The following is a 12,496-nucleotide window of genomic DNA, read 5'->3' as shown; positions in this document are numbered from 1 at the left end:
TGGTTCGCGAACACTGACTGACATCTCCAGAATGTTGTCTCCATCAGATTTCGCACGGACATATTCTTGTTGAAAGCAAGAGAAGTTGCTATGGCTCTTACTTCGTGTGCTTTCACTTTAAGAAGCCTAAGATGTTCTTCTCTGCAGGATCCGTGTGCTTCTTTGATGAGGCTTTACAAGAACGAAGGACCAAATGCGTTCTTTCGGAACAATGGACGAGTAGGCTCTTTTACTGAACACCACAGGACCTCTCGGTTGGCTTTCAGTTGCTCTTTTCTTCTAAGGTAGTATTTCACCATTCTCACTGGGCAAAGATTTCTCTCGGGTTCTTCTCCTACCAAAGAAGATAACCCACGAATCTCGAAGTTCTTGGGCCATGGACTTGATGGGTTCTCATTCTTTGCAAGAAACCAGGAAGGAAAGAGCAAATGAGAGAGTCCTCCTTAAAACCCACATTACCATCAATCGCCTGAAGCTCACTCACTCTTCTGGCGGAAGCTAGAGCCATCAAAAACAGAGTCTTCCTGGTAAGGTCTCTGAATGAGGCTGAATTAGGGGGTTCAAACCTAGAGGACCCAAGGAATTGAAGGACTACATCCAAATTCCAGCTAGGTGTCTTAGGAGACTGCATTTTCGTTGTATCAAAAGACCTAATAAGGTCCTGTAGGTCCTTATCTTCCGATAAGTTGAGGCCCCTGTGCCTGAAGACATTCGCCAACATACTACGATAGCCTTTAATCGTTGAACGACTAAGCCACATTCTTGTCTTAAGAATAAAAGAAGTCTGCAATTTGATTCACAGAGGTACTGGAAGAGGAAACGTTATTCCTCTTGCACCATCTTCTGAAGACATCCCACTTCGACTGGTACACTCATAAGGTGGAAGACCTCCTCGCTCTAGCGATTGCCTTAGCAGCTGCTGACGAAAAGCCTTTCGCTCTGACCAGTTTCTGGACAGTCTGAAGCCAGTCAGACTGAGAGCGAGGAGGTTTTTGTGGTACCTGTCGAAGTGGGGCTGTCTGAGTAGATCGCTCCTTAGAGGAAGCGATCTTGGAAAATCCACTAGCCATTCCAGCACCTCTGTGAACCAATCTTGTGCTGGCCAAAAGGGTGCTATCAAGTCATCCTCGCGGAATCTGACTCTGCGAACTTTTTTAAAGTCAACCCCAGAATCTTGAAGGGGGGAAACGCGTATACATCGAGTCCTTTCCAATCGAGTAGGAGAGCGTCTATCCCTATTGCTCCTGGATCCGAGATGGGCGAGCAAATACAGATCCAGTCTTTTGTTCTTTGAAGTTGCAAACAGGTCTAAGAGAGCCTGCCCCCCAACTTCCAAAGGCTCTGGGCAAACATCTTGGTGCAGAGTCCACTCTGTGGGAAGGACCTGATCTTTCCTGCTGAGGAGATCTGCCCTTACATTCCTTTCTCCCTGTACGAATCTGGTGAGAAGTTTTTATCCCCCTTTCTTCTGTCCACAGAAGAAGATCTCTTGCTGTTTCGTACAGAGAGAAGGAATGCGTCCCCCCCCACCCTGTTTCCTGATGTATGCCAGAGCCGTGGTGTTGTCCGAGTTTATTTGCACAACTGCTCCTGTCACATCTGACTCGAACTCCTTCAGAGCAAGCCACACGGGCTATTAGTTCTTTCCTGTTGATGTGCCAGGAAGACTGGTCCCCCACCCAGGTTCCTGACACCTCCTTGGTTCCCAGAGTCGCCCCCCAACCTGTTTTCCGACGCATCGGAGAACAACACCAGGCTGGGGTTCTGGGATTGAAGAGGCAGTCCCTGCGAGAACTTGTTGGGATCCACCCACCATGCTAAACTCCTTCTTGATTTGAAGAGAATTGACAGGGATGAACTTCAAATCCTGAAAAGGACGACTCCAATTCCGATGAAGAAAGAATTGGAGCGGTCTCAGGTGCAACCTTCCTAGGGAAACAAATTGCTCCAGTGAGGAGCGATCCCCTCAGCCAGACTCATCCACTCCCTTAGCTGGTGCATACTTCTTTCCCTAAGAAGGTTGTTACTTTTTTCGAGTCCCCTGGGCTATCCTCTCCTGTGACGGAAAAGCCCGAAAACTCAGCAGGTTCATCTGGATCCCCAGGATTAAATGCACTCTTTTGAGCGGGAATCAGACTGACTTCTGCAGATGACCAGAAGTCCTAAGGAATAAGTCAAATCCAGGGTTTTCTTCAAGTCCTTCAGACAACGATCTCTGGAATTGGCCCTTATAAGCCAATCGTCGAGATAGAGCGAAATCCTCACCCCTTCTAGGTGAAGCTATTGTGCACATTCATCATGATGGCCGTAAAGACTTGGGGGGCCGTGGAGAGGCCCAAAACACGGGCCCTGAATTGGAAGATTCTTCCCCCCATCATGAATCTTAGAAACTTCCTCGAGGAAGGATGGATTGGTACGTGGAAGTAAGCGTCCTGTAAGTCCAAGGACACCATCCAGTCCCCTGGACGGAGTGCTGCTAACACCGAGGCAGTGGTCTCCATCGTGAACTTCTTCTTTTCGACGAAGAAGTTCAGGGCGCTTACATCCAACACCGGTCTCCATCCCCCTGAGGATTTCTTTCGGAACTAGGAACAGGCGGTTGTAAAAGCCTGCCGAAAAGATGATCTGCCACTAGTTCGATCGCCTCCTTTTCCAGCATCTGATCTACCGCTAGTCGGAGGGCTTGATTCATGATGGGGTCCCTGTATCTGGCCGTCAACTCCCTCGGGGTATTCGTCAAGGGAGGCCTCGAAAGAGAACGGGATGAGATAGCCTTCCTCAAAATTGACAGGGTCCAGGCATCTGCGTCTTTCTGGGCCCAGACTTCTGCAAACTGTAAAAGCCTGGCGCCTACAGTTGTCTGAAGGACTTGAGTCTTACTTGGGAGGTTTGATTGACTTCGTAAAAGTCCTCCCTCTTCTATTTGGTTTCCGACCTCTGAACAAAGAGGATCTAGAGGTAGAAGCCCCTCGAAGGGTTCTTGAGAGGTCGGCTTAGCTTTGCTTCGTCTTAGTCTGGAAGGTAGGGCGCGGCTTCCTTGCAGACTGCGCTAGAAGGTCCTGCGTAGCTTTGGCAGAGAGAGCCTTCGAAATGTCTTGAACCAGGTGTTTAGGAAACAGCTGCGTAGAGAGAGGGGCAAAAAGCAAAGACGATCTCTGAGCATGTGAGCAGACTTTGTTAAAAATGAGCAAAATACTGATCTTTTCTTCAAGACCCCTGCTCCAAACAGTGAAGCTATTTCGCTGGCCCCATCCCTCACCGATTTATCCATACAGGATAAGACACAATTCAAATCCTCCGGAGAAAAACTGTCCGGTCCTTGAGTTTTTCTTGGCTAGGACTCCGAGGGACCAATCGAGAAAGTTGAAAACTTCCAAGACTCTAAAATGCCTTTTAGAATGTGATCTATTTGTCATTCATTGCCCACGTAGTTTTGGTTTTGGCCGAATTCAAAGCTGATCTTCTAGTGGCGTCTACTAGTGCCGAAAAATCTGCGTCAGCTGAAGACGGAAGGCCCAGTCCCAAGGGTTCTCCTGTCTCATACCAAAATCCTGTCCGTCCTGAAAGCTTCGACGGAGGGAAGGCAAACATAGTTTTCCCGCTTCTTCTTAGTACGCATCCATGAACCGAAACTCTTGAGCGCTTTCTTCATAGAAAGAGTCGGTTTCATTCTCACACACGAAGATCCTTTCGTTGCTTTCGCTGTGGAAAACAACGAGTGTGGAGAAGGAGGAGCAGTAGGGCTCAAAGACTCTCCGAACTCCTGAAGGAGAAGCTCTGTGAGCTTCTTGTACGAAGAAACTGTTGCCGATGTATTAGTTTTCTTCCTCAGAGGCTTCCTGGTCTTCTTGAAGAGAACGGGGATGAGGATCCCTTATGAGAATCCTTAGATGATTTCCTAGCTGGGGTACAGTGCGATGAAGGAGACAAACGTCGTGGAATGAGGAGAAGATTCCAAGTAGAGAGGCGTACAGGCGGGCGAACGACGAGTCGTAAAAGAAGGACGCTATCCGAAAATTCTTGTCTACTCGCATTCCTTCCTAAATGCAGACAAACTCTTAAAACAGCAAAAGAGAAGGACTCCTTCCTCGAAGACCACGTCTATCCCTAGGGAAACTACGAGAGGGAGGAGCGCCTACTAAAAATCCTGGGCCGATCGTGAGGAGAGCGGGGCTACTAGGCGCCGAGCTCCTATCTGTCACAGGGCGTTAGGGAATCCTGACGCCTACCAAGCGGCGAAACGTTGCTAAAAATAGGGCGCCTTTCAGGAGCAGGGCGCTTGAGAGGCTTTTGATGCCTTACGAAGCGGAGAGCGGCTGCTATGCTCAAGCGCTTAAACGGAACAGGGCGTTCGGCGAGATCTTGGTCCTTACCAAGGGGAGAACGTCTGTAAGGCTCCGAGCGCCTAACAGAAGCAGGGCGCTTGAGGCGTTCTTGACTTCTAGCAAGAGGAGACCGATCAGGAGTAGGGAGTCTCGAGAACGAAGAGCGCCTACTAGGAGAACGAAGCAACGAGGATCAAGGCGTCTTTCTCCACGAGAACAGCTACTAAAAGAAGGACGCTTACCAGGAGCAGGGCTCCTACTAGACTCTTGATGTCTTACAGGGGAGGAGCGAACTCCATGCGATGAGCGCCTACCAGTCACGTTATACCGACGCCCGACGACAGTAGTCGGAAGGAGAAGTGCGCCTACTTTCAGAAGGGCATTCCCTAGGTTCTCTGAGAAGGCGAGGAGAAGAAAGGTGAGACGGAGACGACGAAATAAGTCTTCTATGACCTGAGCGACTCTCTCTTCTTGCACGACCTCTAGAAGAAGGAGAAACAGAAGGGGCTGAGCTTCTACCCGAGGCAGGAATCTGATCTGGGGAAATATCTTCATAGTCCAAGGAGCGCCTATCCGTCGAATGGCGTCTCGACACCTCCGAGCGGGAGTGGTGTTCCCTCTCGTGAAATGTTACGATGTGTAGAAGTATCCTCAAAAGAAGGAGATCGCCGATTACAAGGAGAGCGCTCTTCCGACGAAACGCGCCTCGATCTCTTGATAGGGAGAGACAAAATAAAATTTTCATTATTAAAATGAAGTTTTATTGTATACTTACCGAACAATTATAGAGCCGTGATTTCCACGAGCGGCAGGATACTAAATTTCAAATTTAGCGCGTCGGCGTCGCCAACACTGGTGGTGATGACGTCATCTCCCTCCACTCGCGGGAGAAACCAGGTACAACTGCCCAGGTGAATCCAATTCTTTCTGCCCGTCCGCCACCTAAGGGGAGGAAGGGTGGGTATAATCATAATTGTTCGGTAAGTATACAATAAAACTTCATTTTAATAATGAAAATTTTATTTTTATTGTAGTGTCTTACCGAACAATTATAGAGCTGATTACACATTTATGGGAAGGTGGGATTCAGTGGACCACTAGTATTTTAAATGGTTACATTTATTGCAATACCAGTAAACACTCAAGGTGTCTGTTGTACCTTACCTTGTAAGAGAGCTACAGCAGACTGTTACTGCCTCTGGTCGTGCTCTTCTTACTATTGTAGAGGAATTGGAATTTGCCCAAAGTTTAGCCTCTACAGGAGTGGAATCCTTCCGTAGTTCAAGCGAGTCAAGGCTGACTGACGGAGGATAGTAACAACAAAGATTGCCCTTGCCCTGGGCTAAGACCAGAAATTCAATCATACAAAACATTTGTCACCAACACCAGATTTAAAAACATATATCCCAACCATTGTAAAATCTGACCTAACAGACTGGTGAGTATCCCAGGTACTCAGTACCCCCAGCTTCCCTTGAACTCGACAACCTATTCAAGGTGAAAAGTTAGCATAGAGGTGACGACCCCTGTGCCGTTTCTCCCAACACCATGCCAGAAACCGCCACCGGACCAACGTTTTACAATTCTCGAAAACCGTTTCTATCTCTTTGAGATAATGACTCGCAAAAACCGAATTCGATCTCCAGAACGTCCTCTGAAGAATCGAAGCTAAAGATAAATCTTTCTGAATGCTAAAGAAGTTGCCACTGCTCTAACCTCGTGAGCTTTAACTCTCAGAACGGAAAGATTGTCGTTCTCGGACTGCGAGTGAGCTTCCCTGATAAGCTCTCTAATAAAGAACGATATAGCATTCTTAGAAAGAGGACGAGAGGATTTTGAACCGAGGTCCAGAGCTTAGAAGATTGTCCTCTGATACCCTTAGTGGCAAACAGATACTGCTTAATAGCCCTGACTGGACATAAGAGCCTTTCTTCCTCCTCATGTCCAACCAAATCAGATAAGTTCCTTACCACAAAACTCCTCGGCCAAGGATTAGAAGGATTCTCATTTTTGGCTAGAAAGGTCAAAGATACCGAAAATACAGCATTGCCTTGAGAGAAACCGACCTCTTTTGTCTATAGCGTGCAATTCGCTGACACGCTTAGCAGAAGCTAGTGCAATAAGAAAGAGTGCCTTCTTAGTCAAGTTCCTGAGTGAAGCCGACTTCAAGGCTCAAACGGTGGCCCCATGAGGAACTTAAGCACCACATCTAAGTTTCCAAGCCACTGTATCTTGCGGGAGCTTAGTGGTTTCGAAAGACCTAATGAGGTCCGACAGATCTGAATTGGAGGAATATCCAAACCTCGATGTCGAAAAACCGAAGAGAGCATGGCTCTATACCTCTGATCGTCGAAGGAGCCAGTTTCTTAGAGTTCCTAAGAAATAGAAGAAAATCTGCTATTTCTGTTAAAGAGGTCGCAGAAGTAGAGACTTTAGCACTTCTACACCACTCTCTGAAGATTCTCCACTTCCCTTGATAGAGTTTGTTAGAACGACTCTCTCCTACAACGAGCGATAGCTTCTGCAGCTCTTCTTGAAAATCCTTTCGCTCTGACAAGATTCCGGACAGTCTGAACCCTGTCAGAGCTAGAGCGGACAAGTTTTGGTGGAACCTCTTGAAGTGAGGTGTTTGAGAAAGCCACTTCTCTGGAGGAGAAGTCTGGGGAAGTCTACTAACAACTGGGAGAAGGTCCGGGAACCACTCTTTCCTGGGCCAAAAGGGAGCGATTAACGTTAGCGTTACATTGCTGTGCGACATGAACTTGTTCAGCACCTCTCTTATTAGACCGAACGGAGGGAATGCATAAGCTTCCAGACCCGACCAATCCAACAGCATTGCGTCCACCGACCAAGCTAGAGGATCTGGGACTGGAGAACAAAAGAGAGGAGACGGTTTGTTCCTCGATGTCGCGAACAGGTCTATTGACGGTCGTCCCCAAAGGCGCCAAAGTTTCTGACAATCTTGTTGTCCAAAGTCCACTCCAGAGGTAACACTTGCTGTTGACGACTTAACTCGTCCGCCAGGACGTTCATCCTTTCCCGGAACAAATCTCGGGACTAGCTGAACCTTCGCTTCGTTTGACCACAGGAGGAGATCCTTGGCTACTTCGTACAAAGAGAAAGACTGAGTCCCCCCCTGTTTCCGCACGTACGAGAGAGCCGTGGAGTTGTCGGAATGCACTGCCACTACTCGGCCTTCTACTAAGCTCCGAAACTGTCTGAGCCCTAAGAAAATTGCTAACAGTTCCTTTACATTTATGTGGAATTCTTCTCTCCTTCTCCGACCAAGCTCCTGAAGTCCGTTGATTTCCCAGTAGGGCTCCCCAACCTGTGTCCGATGCGTCGGAAAAGAACTGTAGGTTCGGGAGGATGGGTCGTAGATCTAACCCTTCTTCCAACCTTGCTCGAGAGAGCCACCACCTTAGGTCCTCTTTATTTGATCTGTGACAGGAAAGGTAATCGAGTCTGGTTGTGTCTTCCTGCACCAAGAGGCTCTCAGGAAAAACTGCAGAGGTCTCATGTGCAGTCTTCCCAACGTCACAAATTTCTCCACTGACGTCAATTTGCCCAGGAGCCTCATCCCACTGATTGGCAGAACTTACCTTTTTGTCCAAGAACTCCTGAACTGTCTCCAGACAGCCTTGAACCCTCTTCGGGGACAGAAAAGCCCGAAAAAACTTGAGCATTCAGAATCATCCCCAAATAAAGGATGCTCTGAGATGGAACCAACTGGGACTTCTGTTTGTTGACCAGAATTCCTAACTTTCTGGCAAGATCCAGAGTTGTTCCAAGGTCCTTCATGCACCGACTCTCTGATTTCCGCCGACCGAGAAGCCAATCGTCCAGATAGAGGGAGATTCTTACTCCTAATATGTGTAGCCAGCTTCCTATCGGGGATAGAACCCTGGTGAAAACTTGAGGAGCGGTCGCTAGTCCGAAGCAAAGCGCCCGAAACTGAAACACCTTGCCTTCGAACATGAACCTCAGGTGCTTCCGAGAATTCGCGATGTATCGGAATGTGAAAATAAGCGTCTTGCATGTCCAGAGAGACCATCCAATCCCCCTGTCTGATGGACTCCAGAACCGAACCGAGTGGTCTCCATATGAAATTTTGTTTTCTGGACATGCAAGTTCAGGGCGCTCACATCCAAAACCGCCTCCAGCCCCCTGATGACTTGGGAACTACAAAAAGGCGATTGTAAAAGCCTGGAGGAAATCCCCTTCTATCTGTTCTCTATCGCTTCTTTGAGAACAAGCGCTTCCACTTCTGCGGCTAGCGCCAGAAATTTGTCTGAGCCCGGAGAGTATGCCTGAATGGAATTGGCACAGGTGAGAGCGAGGGAGGTGAAACGAGAGGAATACGATAGCCGAACTTGAGTACTTGCACTACCCAGGCTTCTGCTCCTCTGTTTTCCCATTCCTCCCAAAACAGAGCCAGCCTGGCTCCCACTGGTGCATGAAGAAACCGAGCTTTCATTTGGAAGGTTTGTTAACCTTGGCCGAGGCCTTAGACTGAGGTCGCAATTCGATTTCGGCCGAAAGAAGCGCTTGGGTTTCTCCCTCGAAAAGGCGCTTGGGCGAGGAGAAACCGAAGGAACAGTCTCCACAGGAGCTTTAGGTCTCTTAGTAGACTGTGGCCAGTAAATCCGAAGTAGATTTCTTATCTAGCGCAGACGAAATTGACAACACTACATCGTCTGGAAGAGGTTATCTTTCACAAAAGGAGCAAACAGAGAGCAACTTCTGTTGGGACGTAACCCTTTTAGAAGCAAAGGAGCACCAAAGTTGCCTTTTCTTAAGGGTACCAAGGCGATGAGCGAAGCTAACTCATCACATCCCATCCCAATGGATTGTCCGCACAGGACAGAACACCAATCCAATCCTCCGCTAACTCCTGGGAAAGAGAAGGACAGTCTTCGATCTTGCCGCTAAAGCGCCAATAGTCCAATCAAGGAAGCTAAGACTTCCAAAGTTTAAATTGATTCTTTACAACGTGGTCCAACTCAGGCGCTGTAAAGAAAACTTTCGCTGCGGCGAAAGCAGATCTTCTAGAGGAGTCGATTAAACTGGAGAAGTCTCCCTGGGAGGAGCAGAACTCCCAGAGAAGGAGCTTCCCCAGTTACATAAAACCTATACTCTTACGAAGCAACTTAGAGGGAGGGTAAGCAAAAAGAGCCTTCCCTAAGTCTCTTTTCATAGACATCCATTTCTCCGTCTCTTTCAACGAATGTCTAACCGCTTTAGATAGAACAAGTTTTGGGAGGAGAGGGTCTGAAGTTTTCCTCCTCATCAAAAAACAAAAAGTCGAAGTTGGGGAGCGCGGAGCCGCTTTCTCAAATAATCTGGATAAGATACCAGAAGAATCTAAGGAGACGTGAATAACACGAGAGGTGATGTGAATCCTCCTCCTCTACTTCTTCTTCATTCTCCGATACCGCCGAAGAAGTAGACGGAACTACAACCGGATCTGAAGGTTTCGAACCACCCTTGGACTCATTCATCCAGTTGGTTAACATCTCTAACTGCTTGCGCAAAGGCACCAGAGACGAATCAAAAACAGTTAACGTAGGCTTGGAAGAGCCTAAATGTTCAGCAGAGGCGGAAAAACTACTTGCGCCTCGCTCGGAGCCGCCGAAATTCGAGGCGAAACAGGCGCATCAGGCGTAACAGACGAAAAAGCGCCTAAAGAAACACCCTTAGAACTGCTAGCTACAGCGCTAAAACCACAATCTCTACTAGTAGATGGAGCCGAAAAGGCACAGATTGAGGCGACGAACGAGCCGCTAACGGCCGCGGCGCAACAACCCTACTCTCAGGCTCCTTATACCGCTTGACTGGAGGAGGCGAAGAATCGGCGCCTGAACGCCTCTTTAAGGGACGCGAAACGGGCGAATCTCGCCAAGAGCGCCGCGCGACCGAGAGAATCGCTTGAATCATTTGAAGGCGTCTGACCGCAACACCTTTCCAACGCTTAACCGAGCCCTGTTGAGGCGCAACAGGCTCAACAAGAGAGGCGCCTGTCTGTGGGCAAATCCCGATCGACTTCCGGTATGTCTTGGACTTCCGGTATGTCTTCTCCCCGGTGCGGGGGAGCTGGACAGTGACCTTTGTCTAGGAGACGTGTCAGGACAGACAGACGCACCCTCAACTACACTCTTACCTGAGGTCGCTTTCTCCAAAAACGTCTTAACTGAATTACCAAGTTGCAAAAACCGTATTCGCTAGTACCGAAAATTTCTGATCTAACCTTGATTCCAGACTGGCAATGGTTGTCGGAAGAAACTACACGGGAAGCCGGAGAAGTGGGATTAGTAGGAGGAATAGGAGGTGTAGTTAAAGGAGACATAACAATTTGAGGAGAAACAGAAGGAACAGATGCATCGCAAGACGAAGCAGAGCTAAGTCTACTTTCCCTAAGCGCTGCTTTCTAATTCTGTCTTTAGCTAATTTCTCCGAGTATGAACTAAAAACTTCCATTGAGAATCAGTCCAATCACTACACTCGTTACATTTTCGATCTGCTGAACAAACCTGTCCCCTACACTTAACACATTTAGTGTGAGAATCATATTCTAACTTGGATAATCTAGTTTTACATCCTGAGATGCAAACCTAACTCCCGACGGACTAGAATCCGACATGGCAACGCCTAAATAAAAAGCAAAATAACAACAACGCCAAAAAAGAGTACTTCACCAATTCCGAAGATCAATTCCACCAGAAAAAAAGCGAAGCAAAGTCATCCAACCGCACCGACCACCGATGTTCACCGGACGCCGGCAGGAAAAGAATTGGATTCACCTGGGCGGTTAGTACCTGGTTCTCCCGCGAGTGGAGGGAGATGACGTCATCACCACCAGTGTTGGCGACGCCGACGCGCTAAATTTGAATTTAGTATCCTGCCGCTCGTGGAAATCACGGCTCTATAATTGTTCGGTAAGACACTACAATAAAATCCTTCCTTCTACGCCATCTCGATGCCAAGGAGTCCGCCAAGGCTGTGATCTGAGCTTGTAGGCCCACTAGCACTCGAGAAGGAGAGTCCCCAGGATCTTCTTCCGAAGCAAGCTCAGCGCGAGGAGCGGGAGAAGGAGGGCGATCACTGGATCTCCTAGGCTTCTTTGCTTGCAAGGAAGCTACATCAGAAAAGTCTTCTGGGCTGGACGCTAACGTACTGAAGGGAGCCTCCGCAGCCCTCTTCAACGGGCGTGGACGCCCTCCTTAGAGCTCCAACCACGCTTCGGCGAAGGAGAAGAGGATGAGAAAAACACTGACGAAGAATATTCTTCTTCTTACGATCCAAGGCAGCCTGGGAGCGAACTTACAGGATCTGCCGAGGGACGCCTGACCGGTGGGGGCTCTCCCTAGCCCTCCTGCGGCTTTCGACTTTCCTCCTCCACTGGAACTGGGAGTCTGGAAGAGGTCTAGGCCTGGAGGCACTAAGGAGCCGGTCAGACGCACCCTCACATCACTGGGTACACTGCACTTATCGTCACTGACACTCTTACCTTGATCAGTACGAAGATTCTTGTCTTCCTTAGAACACAAGAAGCTTTTGAGGCCGCCGCCCTCCGAAGACGAATCTACGGCTTCGGTGCGGGGAGCAGGCGCTGAGACCTGGGAGGAAGGTTCTAAAACTACATTAATGTTAGTTTCATTCTCACTCATTCTCGACCTGCTCGAACTCCTTGAAGAAGCTTTACGTACCCTATCCCTTTCAAGTTTCCTAATATAAGAAGAAAGAGCCTTATATTCATCTTCGTTCAAAACCTCACACTCTTGACCACGGGTTACTAAACGAACATTCATTCCCCCTACATTTAACCACAGAAAGTGTGAGGGGGGGTCAACCGCAGCTTTCGGTAACCTCACCTTACATCCATCGGTCAAACATACTCTAAACAAAACCGGAGTTTTGGAAACAGAATCCAAAATCAGACATTCTACAGGAAATCCAGCGCAAAGTCAATAACGGTCCCACAATCAGCGTATGCCAAGCCAAAATAGAGCGAATACGTCACCAAAATGTCCAAATCAATCTCCAGGCAAGCGAGAAATGAAGAATATATCGGAATGAAACGACAACAGTTGTTATCGCTTCAGCGACAGAAAAAAATCTGGCTGGAGAGATAGATTGGTTCATACGCCCGCCACCCAGCGGCAGGTAAGGTA

The 12,496-nt window shown here is 48.4% G+C and overlaps 1 protein-coding gene across 1 annotated transcript in view; it reads right to left on the bottom strand.

Annotated features, from left to right (window-relative positions):
- LOC135214388 (ATP-binding cassette sub-family B member 10, mitochondrial-like) overlaps positions 1 to 12,496 on the bottom strand; it is a 58,009-nt gene that overhangs the window by 21,040 nt on the left and 24,473 nt on the right. The gene's annotated exons all lie outside the window — the stretch shown is intronic.

This window comes from Macrobrachium nipponense, chromosome 45, assembly GCF_015104395.2.
Source record: "Macrobrachium nipponense isolate FS-2020 chromosome 45, ASM1510439v2, whole genome shotgun sequence".
Classification (NCBI taxonomy): domain Eukaryota; kingdom Metazoa; phylum Arthropoda; class Malacostraca; order Decapoda; family Palaemonidae; genus Macrobrachium; species Macrobrachium nipponense.
This window is presented reverse-complemented; position numbering and strand designations above follow the sequence as displayed.